Below are 21,686 nucleotides of genomic sequence, written 5' to 3' on the forward strand. Positions count from 1 at the left end.
TTTTCAATGTCAGATTTTTTGCTTGATCGTGAGAGTTGAATTCTTGGATATTATGGCTTTTACATGTTATGTTTTTTACGTGTCTTTATTTATTTGTTTCATTCCTTTTAGATAACATTCACTGATTCTCTTGCGTTGGAACTCGCTATTGTGCTTACTAAGTCTGAAATTTCAGCATTACAATAATCGTTTTTTTCTTTCCTTATACATTTTTGCACTGGTATTTATTTTTAATTACTTGTAACCTGTTTTAATTATATTTTTTATGCTGGCGTGGTACTCGCCAAGTACGACACCCTCCCTCAAAGAAGAGGGGAAGAGATCCCTCCCCCCAAATATTTTATAAGTGGCGTTCACCAAGCCCCTCCCCCCCTTTTTTTTTGTTAATTATGTGTTGCACCGGGAGGAATTAAGAACCTCTCACCAACCCAATTTTTCTTTTATTTTTGTCTGTTGCTTTTTTTATATTGATTTAAATATTGGTTTTGCATTTTTTAAATTTCGTAAGTAATTTCACAATTTCTACTGAGTGTGTGTGGTTTTGTACATTGATTACATCCTTAGGTCTTACCTGTAAAAAAAAAAAAATAACTGACGGACTCTGGCTTGCTATTGAGTTTTTGACTTCAAGAAAAATTAGCAAAAAGTAATTAATGTTTCAATTTTTACGTTTAGCTTTTCGATTGTGTACACGCTCTTTGTAGAGGAAAAATTCGGTGTCTCCACGGTTTAGCCGATACGAAACTGCCCCCCCCCCCCCCCCCGCCTCGCCCCAGTGTTTGTACACAATTATATCTTATATTTAAGTTGATTAAAAGGGGGAAGAAAGTTTGAGTGTTGTCAACACGGGGGGAGGGGGATCACAAATTAGGTCTTTTACCTGTTTGATTTATTCATGTGTTCAGATTTAAATTTTTATTGAAAAAATTAGGATATCAATTATAGTATTAATAGCAGAAGCATTTTGATTGCCGTGGGCTGGCATTAAATCATTGTAATTTACACACACGTGGCTTGTCCCCCTTTTTTTTGTTTTGCCGATTATTTTTCTTGACATTTTTTAAGATTTGAGTTTTCATCATGTTATAAAGCTATTTGTTCAGTTATGCAAGTGTTTTATAAAATGTTTAAATTTGTTAGGAAGTCTCTCTCTCAAACTAAGATCGCAGGACATTGAAGCGGTCAAAATTTTGTATTTTTCAGAAAATGTGTTTTACTGTGGACCTTCTACGCAGAATTAAACTGCCGCCCTTACCCATCTTATCTTCAAATTTCGCCATCGAGTTTACGAGAAAAAAAAATCCCACTGAAATAGGGAGGACACCCCCCCCCCCCCCAGTCAGATCCTACATTTTTTTTTCACGGTCGGAAAACCATGAATACTTCAAATAAAAGGACGAAATAAAAATAATCAATTTTCTATATTGTGTTCCTTTTTGCGATAGCTCAAAAGCAAATGAATTTTTCGCTACTCCTGGACGATTTGGATGTTTATTATTTTTTCTGTTGCGAAACCCTTGGCTCTTTGTCTGTTCACCATGGCAACGACATAACAACAATTTAGTTTTTCGTCAGTCATGATGTAAGGATGCACTTTATTAATCTTTCTCTCCCCCCCCCCCTTTAGTAGTCGGGTAATTGCCTCACAATTAAAGCCAATCTTTGGCATTTACAAACCCCTGCAATATTTAACGCAAAACTAATTTGCAACGAAATAAAAATACAACCTTGGTGACGTTTTGAGCATGCGTAATGTGTAAATCACGTGAACGAAGGGATTTATAATTAATTGCGTTAGTGGCTAACACTTAATTAACATGTGTATCATCAATTTCCAGGTTGATTTTATTATTTTTATGCACTAAAAAAGGGTAAAACTCAAAATATCATTAAATTGTTAGGCAAATCGTTTCATATTATTTTTAGCTCAACCTGGAGTTTTATTTATTGATTTTGCTATTTTAAATTAGTCAACTAAAAATCTGCTAATCTTTGTTTTATTTATTTTTTCTTCTCATTTTCAATATTTAGGAAGCATTTTTACCGCTAAGAATGTGTTGGCAATATTTTGAGGGAAAAGCCGAATTTGTGTAAGTAGGACGACAGTAAAAATCTTATTTTACTTTTTTTTTTCACCGTCAGAATTGGAATTTGGGGATTTTAAGAAAAACCGCACTTGACATCGCCTATGGAGTGAATTATGTTTTCATTAACACGGAGGTTTAAAGAAATCGTTTAAAAACTATTCACTCATACAATTTTCAAAATGCCTTTGCATGTAAGTGGGCGTGTTTTTTGTTTTTTCCCCGGAATAAAATTTGCAAAGAGTGTACATCCTTCCTCCCCTCCCCCCCCCCGCCTCGGAAAAATTCGAAATGTCAGGCCTGACCAGGGTTCGCCGATATATATATCACTCGATATATATCATGATATGTATCACGATATATATCCGATATTTATTTTGAAAATATCATAATATTTTGATATTTTCGATATTTATTTTTTCAACTATTGTATTTTCAATATAAAAAGTATATTTATCATAGTAATATTGTTAATTTATTATTAAAAATAGGCAGAAAGTTGTGTACTATAGTTTTACGATACGTATTATATACATCATTAATTCAACAAAGTAATATAATATTCCTTTTTTATTTGTATTTTACATTTCATAAAATTATTAGTAATGTAACAATTTTAATTCATATAAAAAGTGCCTAATTGAATATTAAACACTGCTCAGAAAAAAAGAAAATGTGTTATGACTGCACAGACTGTTATTAAAATGCATATTATTTAACTGTAAAAGTACATAAGAGAAGAAAAATGAGTAAAACAGCCAATGCTAAATTAACTCCATTAAAATTGATAGAAATGTAAAATGAAATATTAGGTTTAAAAAAAGTAAGAAACATTAATTTTGAGTCTACAAATTGCAATTATAATATCTTTACTAATAATAAAGCAGAAAGTCTCTCTGTCCGGAGGATGTCTGTAGGATGTCTGTGACGCGCATAGCGCCTAAACCGTTTGGCCGATTTTCATGAAATTTGGCACAAAGTTAGTATGTAGCATGGGGGTGTGCACCTCGAAGCGATTTTTCGAAAATTCGATGTGGTTCTTTTTTTATTCCAATTTTAAGAAAAAAAACTATCATAAATTACAAAATTATCATAACGTGGAACCGTACCATGGGCACAAGTTAATTGGCGAGATACGAAATTATCATAACGTGGAACCGTAACATGGGTACCAGCCAATTGGCGAGAAAATTCACCATACATTAATTGTAAATGTACAGGCGAACCAAAAGACCTTTTAATTTTTCTATTACGGGCGAAGCCGTGCGGGTGCCACTAGTAAAAAATAAAGAGTAATTTGAGGACGCGTTTTCTATTTAAAGGCTTTATTTTGTGCAAATTGAAAATATCGGATATATATCAAAATATCGGATATTTTCGATATTTTTGAAAATATTATGATATTTTCGAACCCTGGGCCTGACAATATAACCTTCCTTTAAAAAACCTTTGAACACGATATTTGGTCTCCTCCCTGTAAAATCAAAAAAAGTGTAATACGACCATGCGTGAGATGGGCTACACTGCAGTTTGACTTCTTGAGGGGGTGCAGAGATGCCCCGAACTTAATTTCAGGGGGGGGGGGGATCCTCAATTTACCGAATGGAACTCGAAATTTTACCGAAAGATGCACACATACGTATATATAAAGAAAAAGGGAATTTATTATATTTAGAAGTTGTGATATTGCAAATTGTAATAATGTCTTCAAATTTGCGGCGTCTTCAAACAAAATTTTCCGAATAAGGTCATAGTGATCTTACACCGAGGCGCCCCCTGGAGGGATGTGTGCTCTCGGTGGTGCCTATGTGTGATTAGGGTGGTATAAATCAGATTCTCATGGCGAAGTATCTTGACGGAGTTTAATAGAATTCTGAAACCGTTGAGACATTCAAAAAGAAATATTATTTTAGTGGAGAGTAAAAGATGAGCAGATTTTATCCAAAACTTACACAGGTTTTGCCTTAATTTTCTAGATTCAAAATATCAAGGATATGTTTTGTTTGCCGTGCTTGTCATTTAATTTCGTTCTTTTTTTTTTTTTTTTGTAATGTTTGTTTTGTGCACAAAATTCTTTTATTTTTATTTCTTCGCGCATTTCTTTCAGCTTGTTATCTCAGTTTTAGCTCGAAACTGTTGGCAGTGAGCTCCGAAAAAAGGAGAAAAAAAAAGGCTCGGGAAGGGTAAAAATTGATGAGATCTTTTGAGATCCCTTTGCCGACCACACAGGGGTTTAAAGCGAGGGGGTGGGTTTATGGGCAGTGTCACTCATCTCCTTCCCTCAGAGGGGACAGAGTAGCTACAAGGGCTCTTTAGGGGGTGTATGATATTGAAAAAAAAAAGTCTTTTTCTAGTTCTAAATGTTTTATTCTTCGAAATGGGCAGATTTCAGGCATGGGAGTTGAATTTATCAACAAAAATATGTTTTATAGAGAACAAATTTTAACTTCAACGTACTATTTTTGCTTCTTTATTTTGTCCATCAAATAGAATGTAGAGAAGTGACTCTAATTTGTAAGCATAGTATTTCAATATCCACTTATTGGGAAGTTAATGCTAAATTAATACATAAGTAAATACAGTGCCCCCCCCCCCTTAATGTGCTCAAAGATTGCTCCACATTGAACCCTCTTTTTCACCTTCCTTCTAACTTACTTTCGTTGATTGTTCTGCCCAAAGGATCGAGGACCACTTCTCTTGTATCTTAGTATACCCCCCCCCCCCCCCAGCTCCCTTTTTTTTAAAGAATACCTGACGGATATTATCATTTTCGGTTTTTGTATCTGCATGTATAAGAAATCTCTTGAGCTGATTATGCACTCATCCATGTGTCGTTTTTGTTAACTCAGTGCTCATGTAATTCTTGTGGGAATTATTATTTTTACGACTGTGTGCAACAGTAATTGAAAGAATAACAGCCTGTCGCAAAAGTTGGAAAGAGCTAAGTATTTCACGTTCCCGTTCTTCAGTTTTATTATTGGTATCCACTTTTCAGATTCCAGAAATAACCTCCGAACATTATTATTATTTTCCCCTTATAGAATTGAAGTCTTTCCTCTTTTAGCGTATTAATTGAATATTGTCCATGCAACATGGGAGGACTTTTTGAAAATTTACTTACCAAAGAGGTATCAAACAAATACAGTCAAACGGAAGTGCGTGTTCTACGTCAAGTTTCGTTACATTTTAAACTTCTACTTGTTAGTTCGTAGTGAAATTTAGTGTGTTCGGTGAATGTACATTTATTGCACTTTTTAAATTAGTTCATTCTTATTGAAGAATATAATTTTACTTCGGACTAGTGGTACCCGCACAGCTTTTTTACCCGTAGTAGAAAATTAAAGGGTCATTTGGTTCGGCTGTATATTTACAAATAATGAATGATGAATTTCTCTCCAATTTGCTCACCCATGTTATGATAGTTTGCTCAACCACATTATGGTAATTTACTCGTCCATGTTTTGATAATTTGCTAGGTAAAATGTTCGGAATAGAAAAAGAACAAAATTGAATTTTCCAAAAATCGCTTCAAGGTGCAGACCCCCGTGCTACAAACTAATTTTGTGCCAAATTTTCATGAAAATCGGGCGAACGGTCTAGGTACTAAGCGCGTCACAGAAGTCTAGACATTCAGACTTTTAGCTTCATTTTTAGTAAAGATAAAGATAACACTGAGAATTCTAAAATGTTGTCGTTGCTATGCTACTATCAGTGGCGTAGCCTGAAAAAAAAAACATTCGGGGAAGGAGTGGGGGGGGGGGGGAAATATGGTTAGTTTTTGTCCTTTTCTATGGTCAAAAAAGAGGAACAATTTCTGAGTTTGAGGGGTGGGGGTGATCTATCCCAGAATCCCCCCCCTGCCCGTACGTCTGGCAACTTGCCAGACGTGGATCTACTTCCTGTTGGCAGAATTTCCAAAGAGCTTGTACTAACAAGTTTCATTCTGAACTAGTAACCCACCAGTTGCCAGTGGTTGGCAATTAACGTATAGAAATAACTTCAAGAATGAACAGTGAGCGACCAGATTACCGTCTGGTAAAAGCTGTCTCTTAGTAGATCAAGGGCTTCCCGATGGGAGGTCACTGTGGCCTCCCAATGAATTTCCTTATCCAGCAAATTTGGAGCAGATTGCAAATTTGCAATTAAAAGAATATATATGGTGATGCAAAATGTCGCTTCTCATTAGATGCAAGGATGTGTATGATCAAAAATTTAAAATTCCACCCCTCCCAAAAATGTATGTTCTTGGTGCCCCTGAGCAGAAAATAAGGTTAGTGGTAATTTGTATTCGTTCCCTGTTGGAATTCGTCTCAGGCGTCTGAACTACGGTAACGGTTAGATTAATCATACGCCCTAAGTGACCCCTAAATACTTGAAACCGACTTTTCTCTTTTTCATAATAAGTATCGTCTTCCACGGCACTTTAGTACCAAACGAACCAGAGAATCTCCCCTTACGTCCCAAGTTATCACCCTCCTCTGAAGTATCTTCTGAAGAACGGAGACACTTTCAGCTTGGTGGCGAATCCCCCGTATCAGTCCTGGGAAAGTTCAATCTCAAGTTTCAACAGTTCTGTTTATATTTTTGCTACTAGTTTTCCGCTCAAGCTCAAGAAGTACATGTCTGGATACTTCCAAAAATGTTTTTTGCTATCTGAAATCTTTCCAGGAATAGTAAAAATAAATTTCGATATTTATCATCAATGTGACAATCACCTTAGTTGTTCAAATATTGAGTTAACTAACATGTCTTTTAGTGCACATAGAATTGTAATAGTCTAGATTAGCTGTTCCAAACCCATAGGCCGCGGACAGGGTCGCACTGGGCCGTGAATACAAGTCTAGGATTGTAACGGATTTGCCATGTCGTAATTACTAGTGGCCCCCTTGACATTGTGCCCCCAAAGGGATGCGAAAGGGGCACAAATAGTTTGTCATTCGTATTTAACATTATTTGCTTATTATTAAAAACTCAAAGCAAGTGTTTCAGTTAAACTTCGTAACTGAGATCATTCGACCACTAATCAAATATTCTTAACACGCGCTAAAAATATTTGCATGAGGGAGGAGGAAGCATATTTATTGAAGATTTATTATTTCCGGGAGAAATGTTCAGCTGCGCGGAGTTGATGCATGGAACTTCTTAAAATGAATTAATTACGAACGATTTTTTAGTGAACGTTCGTTGATCATGATAAATGAATTAGGGGGGAAAAAAGAAATAAAAACTCATAAAACATCGGCAGATTTCGGATGCATGTTGATCATGAAAATTCTCTTTTTCTGTTAAAATTAGTGATAATAGTGGTGATATCGCCTATATTTTTGTAATTAATTTTTATCGCTTCTGTTTGGATCTGTGATAGTAAAAAATAATTGAGTATCGATTTTTTTTTTTTTACAATTTACATAATACTTTAAAGTAACATTATCTGTTTTTCGGAAATTAATTCGTACGTAAAAGCTAGGATTGGGCATTCAAACTTTCATATTGCATAGCATGTTTCAAATATACGTACAAGTTTCGAATTAGTGTAAAAAGTTTTTATTTCGGAAAGTGGCGATAAAGCGAGGATTTTGTGAGGGCAAGCATGGAAGAGACCAGCTTTTTTTTTTTCTTTGGAAGTTTCTAAAATTTATGTTCATTAAGAAGTTTGCAAAATATGAAGTGTCTCAAGGTAGCAACAAATTAAATATTTCTCAGTTGTCACAAATCAGGTGTTTGTGACTTTAATTTTTTACTTTACTGTAGTTATTTGTGTCCAGACAATTCACCGTTCACATAAGGAGACGCTGCGATCTCTGGCTAATGGCGGCTGAAAAAGGTAAAGCCAGGTCCCATCCACTTACGTAGGATATGGCTTGTCCAATGAGAAATCTGCGTTGCCCGACAAAAATTGAATTGTTTTACCGCTTAGGCTAATTTCGTATATCACCGCAAGGTGGCTTATTGAAGCTCTAGAACTGCAAATAGACTATGAAGCGATATAATCCAACCCGAAAGATAAAAATGTTAAGTACCATTGTTTTAGCAGGTTAAAAAAATAAAGAGCTCTTTTTATCTCCTTTTGAATGTTCGGGGGATTTGACTAAAGGATTTGACAACCTTGGTTACTGTATTTAGGAACGAAAAAATAACAGTAACATATCCATGTTTAACAAGTTTTGGAGGCGTTCATCTACGCACGTAACGCCTCTGTAGTTTTTCTAATTGACGCGGAGATAGAACTAAAGTGGGAAGCATTTGAAGCACAAAAGGTTATTAAAATAAGTTATAGGGAAAAAATTAACTTTATGTGTGGGCGTAGAATGAAGTTAGGGCAATCTTTGTTTTATTCAAGTGAAAATTACCGATTTTTTTTAAATCCAGAAAAAGTGTACGGTCGTCGTTGTGAGTTAATTGCTGTTTATATTCACAAGCTGTTTTTAAAACCTTTGAAGTTAAACTTTATACTACCGTGGTAAGGAGTAGAATGCAGTGATCAAGTCTACATACCTGAAATTACCTTCGAAAATAGGTGTTTAACATGAATAAATATGCTATAAAAGTTTTAATAAAGTATCAAAATTCATAATTAAATATTCGCAAAAGAAAAAAAAACATGCTGTCAACAAACAATTTATATTGCTGATAAAAAAATTGCTTGGATTGTTATTACGAATAATTTAATCGCATCATAGCTATAAAATTCGGAGTTCGTCTAAAATATTTTTGCTGCGTAATATTTCGAAAACTAAGCAACATTGCAATTTTGTAATTAGTTAAAATTAATAGAAATAATCGCTATTTCTCTCCAGCAAAAGAAGTTAACATGCGTTACGGTATCAGTAAAATATTTCCGAAGAATATCAAAACCTTACTCGGCTAAACATTCACAGTAGAAAATAAAATCGCTTCTTATTTCATCAAAATAAAGAAATGTAACAGTCTTCGAAACTAAATCAAGTTTCCCAAGCGAAAATGCCAATTACCATTCGAAAAATTCCAGGAAAAGCTTGTTTTCTACACTGCTATCTTGTAACCCCCTTTGTTAAAAATTCATCCGTATGTGTGACAATTGTGTACATTTCTGAGTTATCTCAAAATAATGTTCAGTATACCTTTTTTCTGTGAAAACTGAGGAAGTTTAAGTCCACTGAGCAACATTTTTTTTTTTTTTTTTTGGTTTTGTATATATTTAGTTGTTTGCCTCAAAATGACAAAATAAGTCATCAAGCTACTAATCGTAAACACTTTCAAATCCTTTCACTGTCAAAGAATTTTGCAATTGCATTCAGTTTTAAACACTCGTTGCTTGTTCTGACCATGAGATTTGACGCTTAGCAGATTTATTCTACGTTCTGTTACTCATGTCATCCTTGAAGTCTCCACGTGTTTCGTATCGTATGAAGTACAAGTTACAGTCATTGCGCTTTCCGATTAATTGCCGACTCGTGTTCGAAATGTTGACGACCTTGTGGAAGCTCATTCCAATGTGCTGTTACAGCAATTTTTAAGCGCTTGCATGACTCATTTCGTTTAGCACATAGCTTTCAATCTTTCGTCTTTTTTTTTACTTCCATGTATTTCAGTTGGGAAAAACTGGCATAACTTTCGCAGTCATCCAATTTTTATCACCTTTCGTGCTCGTCAGTCGTCACTTGAGTTAATTTTCCCCAATATTGTAGAATGTCAGTCCAACCAATTTGTTCAAATGTGTTGTGTGGCTATAAATTTTCAACATTATGATGAAGAAAATAGAAGAAAGGCTTTAAAAATGCGAAGAAATATTTAATTCGAATTATGGCTGTGTGTTATGGTTGTATCTGTCGATTAATGCACGGACTTGCAGACATATTATGCTGTTGAATCTTGTCGCTAATGATGGATATATGCAGGTTAAGAATTGGATTTTAACCTGCATGATGGACACAATTGAGAGACCATTGTTCTTTTTGATGAAAATTAAAATAATTTCTTCCTTTTGTTCCGATTTTTTTTTTTTTTTTTTCATGATACAAGTTGGAATTTTGTTGCTCATGATCACGTCTGGATTTTGTTCTTCGTGAATTCAGTTGCCTTTGACTTCAGTTGTTCGAGCCGCAGCCTCCTTGCTTTTAAAATATCTAAACAAACCACTAGCGCAACTACAGAAATTTACATTCGCTTTGAGCTTGCATTCCCCTTTTTTAGAAAAACTACAGCATTGGGATTAGCACTGTATGTTAAAACCACAGGCTGTGAGATCGCCCCTCCCCTCACTTTGCTACTGATCCAAATATCTGCCACCAAATCCCTCTCCAGTTAAGTTGGTTTTTAAGAGAAAATTGAAATTTATACTTTTGAATTTAACCAGTAAGTAGCAAAGGAGTGTAAAGGACTTTTTTTAAGTTATGAATAAGACTCATGCAAAATTCAAACCTTAAGTTAGTCTTTCACTGAAAAGATTTTCTAAATCATGCTGTATTTGCAGTTTTCTAAAATTGTCACATGTCCCATTTTGAGAAAATTCATGGATTGGGTACCACAGTTTTAGGGGTGCTGAAATAAAGTCAATTTGTTTCTTTCCTCTTTATTTTTGAAACAAACTACATTGCAAATGTGCGGATTTTCTTGTGAGAATAAGAGTACCAAATTTTACCTAGAACTCTGCCTCCCCACTCCCTTTTAATCAGACCTTGGCTGTATGGCAGCACTTACCAATGCTAATCTTATAGGGCCTTTGCTAGTGCCACCCCTTAAAAGAGCTTCTTCTACCATTCACCTACAAATTTTTATTTTCGTCTAATACACCATTAGCTTCTTGGGTTGAAATTTTATTTCCCTTCTGGACTATATCCTCGATGAAGATATACGTCGCGTCATCCATGCATTTTTTTTTTTTTTTCGAACGGTCAATCTGGCGCATGGAAACTGATCAATTCATTTAAATACTGCGCAGGTAACTCGAATGAGATTCATTACCCTCGAAGCATCCCTTTCTTCTGTCGGCCACCTGTTGAAAGAAATCCCCTCGGGCGAAGAAAGTAACGGTTGACTTCATCGGACGCTGAATGGACCGTCATCAGACATCCGTGTATTGTTCTTCGCAATCGTCCGACTATGTCGGCCGCTGTTTTATTTTAATCTTGCGCACGGATCGATGGGAAGTCCGTACCCATCTTGACCCCGAGGCCCTAACCGGACCTTTCAAAGGCTGACCTGAGGTTTTGTGTATTTCTGGGTACCCAATCCCAATAATAGATCTTTAAAGAACTAGCCATAACAAATTTGTTTTCATTCTTTATTTTTGTTTAGTTATTTAGAGTGTGTTGATTGTCGTCTTCGGATTGAAAATCCCAGGCTGCGTTTTAAGCACTTTGCATTCGTTTAGAAATATTTTTCAATCTATTTTTATTCAGCTTCCAACCATGCCGTCAGGGGCGCTTTGAACTTAAAATTTTTTTGGGAGGGCAAAACTTCTCAATTTACCAAATGTAATTCTAAATTTTACCGAACGATAAAACACGAGCATGCACATTGATAACGTACCCACATCTGATCAAAAGATACATTAGACGCCATACAAAAAAAATTTTGCTATTCTCTAAATTTGCCGATTTTACAAACAAAATTTGCCAAGTTTGGTTGTCTTTTGGGAGTAACAATGGCTTCCCGATGCGCCTCTGAAAGCAGTGGGGGGGGGGGGGGTGATCAAGTAGTAGCAGTAAAAGTTATACATCAAGTGCTGTTTTCTTTTTCATCCAATTGGTTAAATTCATTTAAAATGATGTCACCCCGTAAATATTATGCCTTCTAACTTTGAGAGTTGGTGATCTGCTTTAAGACCAATCTGTTATTTGAAAAAAAAAAAATCCTTCTCATTATGTGGAAAATGTTCCAGGTTCTATACAGAGAAATTGCTTCTAAAAGCATCCCTATAAAACTTTTTGTCTAGAAGGAAAACTCCGAGCGAAAGTGAAGAAAATTGTTTCCATCCTTCTTTCGTCTGACAGGTGTTTTCAGTTGAAAAGGAAGAAAATAATGTTATTCGAGGTTGTGCTATAAGCAACATGTACTCAGGGCAAAAAATAAATCGTTTATGATTTATTGGAGCTGCTCAAAAATCAAGTGTTATGGAAGAAGTGCAAGAGGTCTAAAGGTCGGGTAAGGCAGAGGGTAGGATCAGCTTGCGATACATTGCTCTTTCCATTTGTTCTAATGATTTTTTTTTCCTTCGGGCTCAGCCAGCTCTGGAGAAATTATTGAAAGGCATATTCCATCTTTCTCGGGTGAGATACTTTTTCAGTTTCGTTTAGAACAGCGATTCTGATCTACGGTTCTCAGGCATGGACGCCCATATACAAAATTTTAGGGGGGGGGACTCATATATTTTCCCCATGGTTTAGCAGGATATTTTCCCTATGGAAACCGATTTCAGTACAGATAAGAGAAATTAAAATTTGGCGTTTTTAATAACTTATCCATTAATGGCTGGAGAAGAAATGTTTTTATATTTTTGCAAAGAACAACAGTATTAAATGCAAGGACGTTTCAATCTGTTAGGGGGGAGGGGCTTGAGCCCCCACTTGCCCTTCCATATGGGCGCCCATGTTCCTAGGAAAGTGCGCGCACAGATGTTGCTTGGTTAGAAGAAACAAACTGTGAGAATTGTTAATGTAAATAAAAGCAGTCACAATTTGATGTTAATTTTACCTAGACTCTTGGCACCATAGCGACACTGCACCTATAAAAGAATTATATTACCGCATTAAACTGTTCATTAATGATTACAACGCGTTTTACCGTAAGAAATGTACCTAAATGTGTACAATTTGAAATGTTGTGATCCTTATCGAACAAATTTAATAGGATTCTAAAATGCGAAATTTTAGTGCTTAGCACTTTACTGGTTTTTGAAATAAATGGTTCATTTTATAATAGCTTAAGCGTGGTGTCATTTAAGGAAGAATTTCGTCCAAAAAATAACAAAAAGTGTTCGACATAGTTTTTATCCGCCTATGATGTCGTCCACCCAGCTCGTTCACATCAAGTTATGCGGAAACGAATGATTGCCACTGCGCGACACCTGCCAAGAGTACACACCAGAAAAGTGCTGTTTCAGGTTGAATGGATGTTTTTCGAGTTCATGATTCAGAAGTGGGGGATGGATTTCTAATACAGTCAACTCCCGCTACAACGCGATTCAACTTACGCGAAATGGCTATAACGCGAATTTTCCACGAGTAACGAATTTTAGAGCCGACGCGAGCGAATTATATATTTTGTGAATGTTATTACATCTCATTAGCATCACTATTCTAGAGATAATGTTGTTAGTGCATATTAAAACTGCTCAGCATCTTTCTTTTTTTTTTCATTCTCTAATGAAATATAATGGCACCTAAGTGAGCAATTTCATCTAAAGTTTATGAAGATGGGGGGGGGGGGATAAAGTTTCTGGACAATAAAAAGATTAAGATTCTTGGTTAAGATGCTTGGACAATTACCAAACGTTGACCGTAGCAACGCAATAAGTATGAGTGAATCATCTTTCATACGTACAGTTAAAACTCAAAACAAAATGATATCCGTATAGGTTCAGAACTTAGTTTCAGTGTTAAAGCTTGTTGAGTCTGAGTAAAGTATATGAAAATGGAAGCTGCTCTTGCATTGTGAATAAAAGAGATTGGGAAGAGGGGCTTGTTGCGATAAATGGAAACGTTATAAAAGAAAAGGTGAAGCAACCGTATTTTAAATTGTATTTAATAAAAAATAACAATCTGATTATGCAGCATAAATCTTCATCATCTTCATTTTTTAATTCATAAATATTATTACTGTATCTACTGTACAGTACTATTATAGTGCAGCATTTTATTACTACATACTGTACGTACCGTGTTGTTTTATCTTATCAATCATTCTTTTTGTGCATTTTAACTATTTTATGTTGAATAAGCAGCTTTTTTATTTTTTAAATACAGTAAAAGTTGAGTTCTTTATGTAAGAAACTGTAATGTATAGTTGAGGAATGCTTTAACACAGTTTGAGGGGTGCTTACAAATGTCTAAAAAAAATTTATGCATACATTTTTCTACAACGCGAAATTTCGACTTACGCGAGGAGTCTTGGAACGCATCCTTCGCGTAAGTCGGGACTCGACTGTAACTTATCTTTTATTAGGCTTTGATTAAATAGAAACATACAATGTTCGTCAGAACATTTTTGAATGAATTATTTTGCTCTTAAACACAAAATGGCATAGACGGCTTGAAGGGGATAGAAACAGCGTCCCTGAAGTTTTTTTTTTTTAATTGTAAAAACTGGGCAATAATATTGGCTTTTTTACACTACTGTTCAAATGACCCCTAAAAAAATGTGTAGTATGGTACAAGGGCACCCATATGCAAAATTTAAGAGGGGTGGGGGGCTCAAAAATTTTCCCCATGGTTTAACAGAACATTTTCTCCATTTAAAACCGATTTCAGTACAGATTAGAGATATTAAAATTTGACATTTTTTATAACTTATTCATTAATAGCTGGAAAAGAAATTTTTATGCATTTCAGCAAAGAAAAAGCATTAAAAGCAAGGAAGTTCTCATTTATAGGGGGGGAGGCTTGAGCCCCCCTTGCCCCCTATATGGGCGCCCTTGATATGGTATCAAAAATCGGGGAAAATGGCCAATTTTGAACTTTCTCCGAGACTTCCAATTCGAAGTTCCGTTCTATCAAATTACAAGAAAAGTCCGTTTTTGGAACTTTCAGTTTTTATTCTCGTGAAACAAAACAATCCACACTGTCGGAAACCATTTTACAATTGATTATTAATTTTTATTTCTGAAAAGTGAGAGGACAAACTTTAGGAAATAAGGGAGAAGTCCCCCCCCCCCCCATGAGTCACCTGTGCAAAATCGCATTGTACAGAGATGAACATGACGACATGAGTTTTAGGTTTGCACAATTACTCCAACAGGCATGTAACTATCATGTTTATCCTGTAATCATGTAACTTGGCCTAATTTTTGGTTTTTGAACCCAAGTCGTCTCGTTCATTCAGTGTACTGCACTGTTTGTGCTGAACATGAGCAATAATGTGACAACTTGTTCATATCAAAAAACATTTAGCAACGTGAATTAATTATGTTTTATTTCTTGTGGATGATTTTTTTTAAAAAACAATAATTGGTTCGTTTTAACACCATTTTTTCGCTACGTAATCAATTTGATCACGAAAGATTTAAAGTTTCACGAAATAATTAAAAATCAACTGCTCTTCCCAGAACTTCGATTAGTTATTAATTTTTTACTGCCTCGTAACATAAGTGAAATTTTTAGTTTTTACTTTTATTTGCCTCGATTCTTTTCTTCTTTTTACTTCCTTTTACGAAGTAAAAAGTACGAAGTAAAAATTGTAATCACGAAAAGAATTTGACCAGAAAATAGGTCTTAATTTCCATTTTGCTCGCCCCCGAATGAATGTTGAGGTTTTTTTTTTAACCCGACCACACGTGGATATATGTCTTAGAACGTATAGACGCCCGAAATATCCATTTTGACGATCCCCGAATTAATTACAACGAGTTTTCTCGTGACGTCTGTATGTACGTGTGTATGTGCGTATGTATCTCGCATAACTCAACAGCGGTATGTCCTAGAAAGTTGAAATTTGGTACGTAGACTCCAAGTGCGGCCTAGTTGTGCACGTCCCCTTTTGGTTGCATTCGAATGTTCCTAAGGGGTCTTTTACACCTTTTGGGGAGAAATCATTGTTAATATCAATGCGAACTCAAGTGGTGTTTATAATTCGGCGGGTTTTTTTTTTTTTTTTTTTTTTTTGGCCACTATTGGCGATATTTAAAGAGTTAACCTTTGAATCACAATAAAATGCCCAATATTGGGAAAATTAATCTGTATAAAACTTTTTTTTTTTTTTTTGCTTCAGTTCGCAACAAACTTGGAGCAAAAATATTTGTTTCTTTGCTTACTCCAAGGCCCTACTTTTATTATTGATATAGCGTAAAGGAAGTCATGTGATTTTTTTTTTTTTTTTTAAAGCTAAAGAGCAAGTTTACGCATAATAATTTTTGTTATCAAATGTATCTATTCGCTTTTGTAATTTTTGTGGTTTAATTTTAATCGGTTTTGAATGATCATGAATTTGCGAGAAACGCTATGCAATTTTTCCAGCATTTTCGCTTTCGAGTTTCTCGCCCATGATAAATGCATGGTTTGTCTCGCTCCAGACAAGGTTGACATTATTCTTTCAAAATACCCTGCATTGTTTGTTGCCTCTGACCAGCGTGACCCGTGGTGATAACTTATTCTGTCGTATTGAATAATTTATGCGAAGCTAGTGATCTGTGAAATCGATTTGTAATTGTTGAGTTACTATTAAACTTAAATGGCAATTCGTGATGTTTTCTCTGTCATTCATATAACTTATCTGAGTTTGAATCATATTGTCATGCGGCAATATTTTCCAAGAATGCTATCTGTTCTGTGATCAACATGTCTGGAGATGGTAGCCAAATAAAAAGTTCATCAAGTTCTGTGGAGACCATTGTGAATAAAAAACTGCTTTAGTAACTTTTGAAGCTTGTCAGATATAATTGTGTTGTCATTTCAAAAAGTTGCAGTGGTGTAGCGAAATAATTACGAGATGCAGGCCCCATTGACGATGAACCATTAATTATTCACTCTTCAGTTAGAGCATAAGATATTCGTCTACGATGCAAACCATTGAGAACGGGGTAAAACGTGGAGAGAGTGAAGTTTTCAAGTCTTGAAGCAAGGATATCAAGTCACATGATGTATTTTAAAGTATATATTGCAGAAATCGTGTTTCTTTCTCTCGTTTCACGTAAGCCATGCCTCCCATTCGTCGCAGTTGAACCACATGACTTGGGATCGCTGCCTCAGTGCTTCCTAAGCCAATGATTGAATTTGCTCCCTCCATTCCTGCTTTGAGATACAAACATGATTGTCCAATATTTTATCTCCGTAGAGTGATAGTCCGCATTAAATCTCAGGTCTCCGTGAAGTAAATATATATTTCTTGGTGGTAGGCATTTGGTTTTCTTGGCTGCCGGGCCGAGACATTCCCGCGTCTCTGGATATAATATATGTTTATGCATGTATCTGGAGCGGATTGGTGCCAGAATGCCGTTCCAGTATAGCTTTTATGAAAAAACAAATAAACCCCTTTCACACAAAACTGGTCACAAACTCGGGGTTCAATTATTTCTTATTGGCATTCTGGTACTGGCAGGGGTGCCCCACCAGCTCATTTGGGGGGAGGGGGGCAAGGTGCAGACTGCGCCATGGAAGTTTTTGAGGGGGTATTTTGGGGGGGGCACGATCTTGGAGCATGATTGTAATATTTAGGGGGGGTGTCCTTGCTATTGGGGGGGGGGCATCCCTGGGGTACTGGAAAAACTCTCAAAATGACGAGGCGACACCTGACATGTACGAATGTATGGTATCTATGTAGTACTATGTGTGTTACTAGTGAGCGAAACGCTTTTCCATATGAAAAATTTCATTAAATTGTAGAAAATATATGTTTCTGATTAATTGCTACAGTCTTAATCTTTTTTATTGAATCACAATTGGATAACTTCGGAATTGATAAATCTTTGTTTCTCTAAATTTGAGGAAAAGACAAATTTGTTGGAGGATAAATGTAAAAATTTAAGGTGTTAAAATGTGGAACTGATTTCACGTTATCCGCTGCCTCCGTACTAAGTTGTGTAGTAGGAGACCACACTTTCATTTAATGCTATAAATCGGAGTTATATATAAATGAATTATGAGAAGAAGGTGCAGTTTGTGAATAATAACTGAATTGTGAATTTCACCTTTTTTTATTTTAGTATTATATTTTTTTGCTAAGCACCTTTGGCTATCTTTTTCAATTGATATAGTAATGATTTATTATGAGTTTTCGGATAGTAACCATTCAAATGAAACATAAATCCTTGAATGTTGCAAATTGCCGTTTCACCGCATCGCGTCAGCAAGTATTTTACCAATTTCTTTCAAACCTGCAAAAGGTTTCTTTTGTGACAGGTTCTTTGCCATGCCTCCAGTTCATAATTCTTTTCGATTTCTAGCGCCATGCGTCACAGAAATTTGTGAAAGTACGTCAAAGGTCATCATTCAAACTACCTTTTGGAAATCGTTCGTTCGTAGAACAGATATAAGTCATCGCTTGCCGCATTATTTCTGCAGAATGAGCACGGCACTCTACCCGTACTCTGTGCGATCCACCAGTTGAGTTCAACCTGCAGAACGAGTTTTCTTTTTATTTACTTTCTTTGCCTTTCATTCCATAGGTGACGCGTGGGAGTCTTTTTATTTATTTATTTATTTATTTTAAGTAGCTCTGAGCTGTTTTGGCGCCGGAAATTCCGCAGAGGTTGTAGGATTTCAGTGAATAGCTGTGATGAATCGGGAAATATACGGATGCGTCCAGAGGATGGGAAAGGGGGTGAATATCGATGATATTTGTTGGTGGTTCATGTCGATGAATCAATTTTCAGTTTTGGTGCTGTAAACGGGTCTGTTCTGGAAATAGTTGGAAAAAGCCCTTGGCATTCTGCATTTAAAAAAAAAAATCACTTTCCAATGCCACAATTTTAACTTGTGTAATTTCAGGTATGAAAGTTTCACGCGTTTTCCTAGAAACCCGCTTTTTCAAAAGCTTTTCTGATTTTTTTGTCAAGTAACCCGAAAAAGAAATCGTGTATAAAATAATTTGGGGGGGGGGGGGGCTTTGCTCCTCGGGGGAAATCTTTGGCAAAATCGGTCGATTCCTCTCTTTCAATTTTTCTCCTGCTGTGTTTGAGCCTCCAGTTATGGAATCTATGCAGACTTAAGCTATTGTGTAATTAGAAAACTTGATATACTGTGTCGGAACTATTAATGATCATGATTTAATTTGAAGATTTAAGTAATTTCGCAGACTTTTAAAACAGATTTCTAGGAGTTTTAATCAATTTTCCTAACTTTTAACGTATGTAAAAAAAAGAGCACTGAAAGCATACCAAAATTGAACACGTGCGTCACAGAAAATTGCCACACCGTTTTTCATATTTCATTCATTTTGAAAATGAAAGCTAATTTAACGTATGCTACCTTTAATTTGCTCATTTTATTCTTTATTTGTAATAATTTATTTCCCCCTTTTTTTCGCTGTTAATATATCTTTGGTAATTTTTACTTTATTTGTCTCACACGCAGTGTTTTACAATTTTCTGTAATTTTGTAAATCACCGCAAGGTAGCGTATTCGAGCTCTCGCGAAAAAGGGGGTAATTTATCAGGCCTGAGGCTCCATATTTTTTGTAAATCAGCCACAAAATATAACGCTAAGAACTTGACGAATAAAAACTTGCTGGTTCAAAACTGCAAGATGGTTGAATTCATTGAAAAATAATATTTTTAATGTGCGTCAGTGAATTAAAAAATGTATATTAATAAATAAAAAACATTTTAAAATTTAATAAACTAAAAAAACACGCTTTAGTAACAAAATGAACTAAAAAGTTAAAAATAGTCTTCTAATGACAAATATATAAAGTAATTGACCAAACACTTAATTTTACTGTAATAGAAAAAAAGCGTGGAGGGCTTCTTATCAGTTGTCTTAAAGTTCTTCCACTTGCTATCCATGCAAAAAACGTAAATAGGCAGCCCCCACGCTTTTTTATTACAGTAAAATTAAGTGTTTTGGTCAGTTGCTTGATCCAAGGATTATTTTTAACTTTTTAGTTCATTTGCTACTAAAGCTTGTTTTTTTTAGTTTTTTAAACTATTATTTTATTTTTTACTTTTTAGTTCATTTTGCTACAAATGCGTGTTTTTTTAGTTTTTTAAACTATTATTTTATTATAATGGAATGTATCTTAGTATTCTATTGCATTATCTGCATCAGACATTTTGAATACTTTCTGGTAAATTCATGTGCAAACATTGTTACTTACACTCCGCAGCTGATTTGTACATTGTAAGTAATTCTAATAAGCCACTGGTTATTTGTCCTAAGGAAAGTTGGGCCCACAAACATGCAAGTTAAGCTAATAAAAGCGTGTTAATTAGAATAAACTAATAACTTATCGTTAATAAATTAATTTGCTTCATTGCATTGTCATCGAGTCTGATGTTGCATTCCAAATTTTAAAAGCATCCGATCACAAACAGTGGGCGAAATTTGAGTTGCAAGATTACAAATTTAATTTCGGTGTAGACGGGATTAGAACACACGCCCAATGATTCCCGGAGATGGACGTCAGCGAAGACCCGCGCCTTAGACCGCTAGGCTACGAACGCTGATAAAGTGGTGGAATGTACTAACAGTAATAAGCCACTAGCTCTTAGTCCAAAGGAGAGTTACTTACAAACATACAAGGGAGGCTAATAAAAGCGTGTTAAAAACGAGCAAACGATGCGTGTGGAAAAATAGGCACAAAAAAAAAAAAAAAAAGACTCAGTCCGACCTACTTATGGTTTCCCTGAGTTCGATCATTATTAAACCAAAATTTTGTTGCTTGAAAGAAACTGCCCTGGCATTGCTGTTGCATAAATATAGGCGAGTTCACATCAAAAATGGCTGCTATGAGCAGATGATATGGTGATTTGGTGGTAATAAATATTTTTCTGTGTAGTTCAATGCAACATAACTTTTTTGGATTGTTTGTTTAATAAATTCTATAAAATAGACAAATGGAGAAAAGCATTCGTTTCCCGCTCTACATAAAAATGGGTCCATTTTTCTTTCAAACCTCGCTCTACCAGCAGTCTTTGTTCACGCAATACGTGCAGAAATTTAGGCATGACACATGACGTACTGCGTCGCATGCTTATTTTCATAGCATCAATGTTCTTTAGTTAAAAAACGGTTTTCTTTCTTAGAATGTGATGAATTTTTGGTTTGTTCTCTGCCATGTTTTATTCAATAACTTTTTTCTCCCTTGCTTAAGACAATCAAATTGTTTTTCGATTTTTGCGCTATGATATGTTATGTATTTCGTAACAATCCCTTAAAGTTTATCTAATACTGATCTATGCATCTGTATCAATCCTTTATATGTTTTTAGTGAACAAATCAGTGAAAAAATAAGTTCATTTTCTGTTCTTCTAACTATTAAAAACTTTATATCGTCGCTAAAAAGATGAATGGGCGCATCTCAAAAAAATCGAAAAATGAGTTCTGTTTTCTAACTATTAACTATGTATCGTCGCTAAAAAGGACGAATGGGCGCATTTCAAAAAAAAAAAAAAAAAAAAAATGGAAAAATGAGTTATGAACACCACAGAATGTCCGTCACCGGTTTCATAATATGACCAATGGGCGTATCTCTACAATAAATAGTACAAAAGTTACAGTCCCTCACACTGGTGGCGGTTCTCAAGCGATACATTAAACTAATGCATCGCTTGTTTAACTAATCTTTAAATCGGTTTTCTGCAAAATGCTTAAAAGTGAGATACGCCCATTCGTCTTTTTAGCGACGATATGTATAGATCCCACGTGGCCAATTTTAGATATTCAATATGTGGACTCATTTTCTGTACCTTTTTTTTTTTCAATATCCATAAAATTAGCTAAAATATTATGAATTTTCATGGTTTTTTACAAC

The 21,686-nt window shown here is 35.3% G+C and overlaps 1 protein-coding gene across 1 annotated transcript in view; it reads left to right on the forward strand.

Annotated features, from left to right (window-relative positions):
- LOC129228270 (protein crumbs-like) overlaps positions 1-21,686 on the forward strand; it is a 138,233-nt gene that overhangs the window by 243 nt on the left and 116,304 nt on the right. The gene's annotated exons all lie outside the window — the stretch shown is intronic.

The sequence above is a fragment of the Uloborus diversus genome, chromosome 8, assembly GCF_026930045.1.
Source record: "Uloborus diversus isolate 005 chromosome 8, Udiv.v.3.1, whole genome shotgun sequence".
Classification (NCBI taxonomy): Eukaryota; Metazoa; Arthropoda; class Arachnida; order Araneae; family Uloboridae; genus Uloborus; species Uloborus diversus.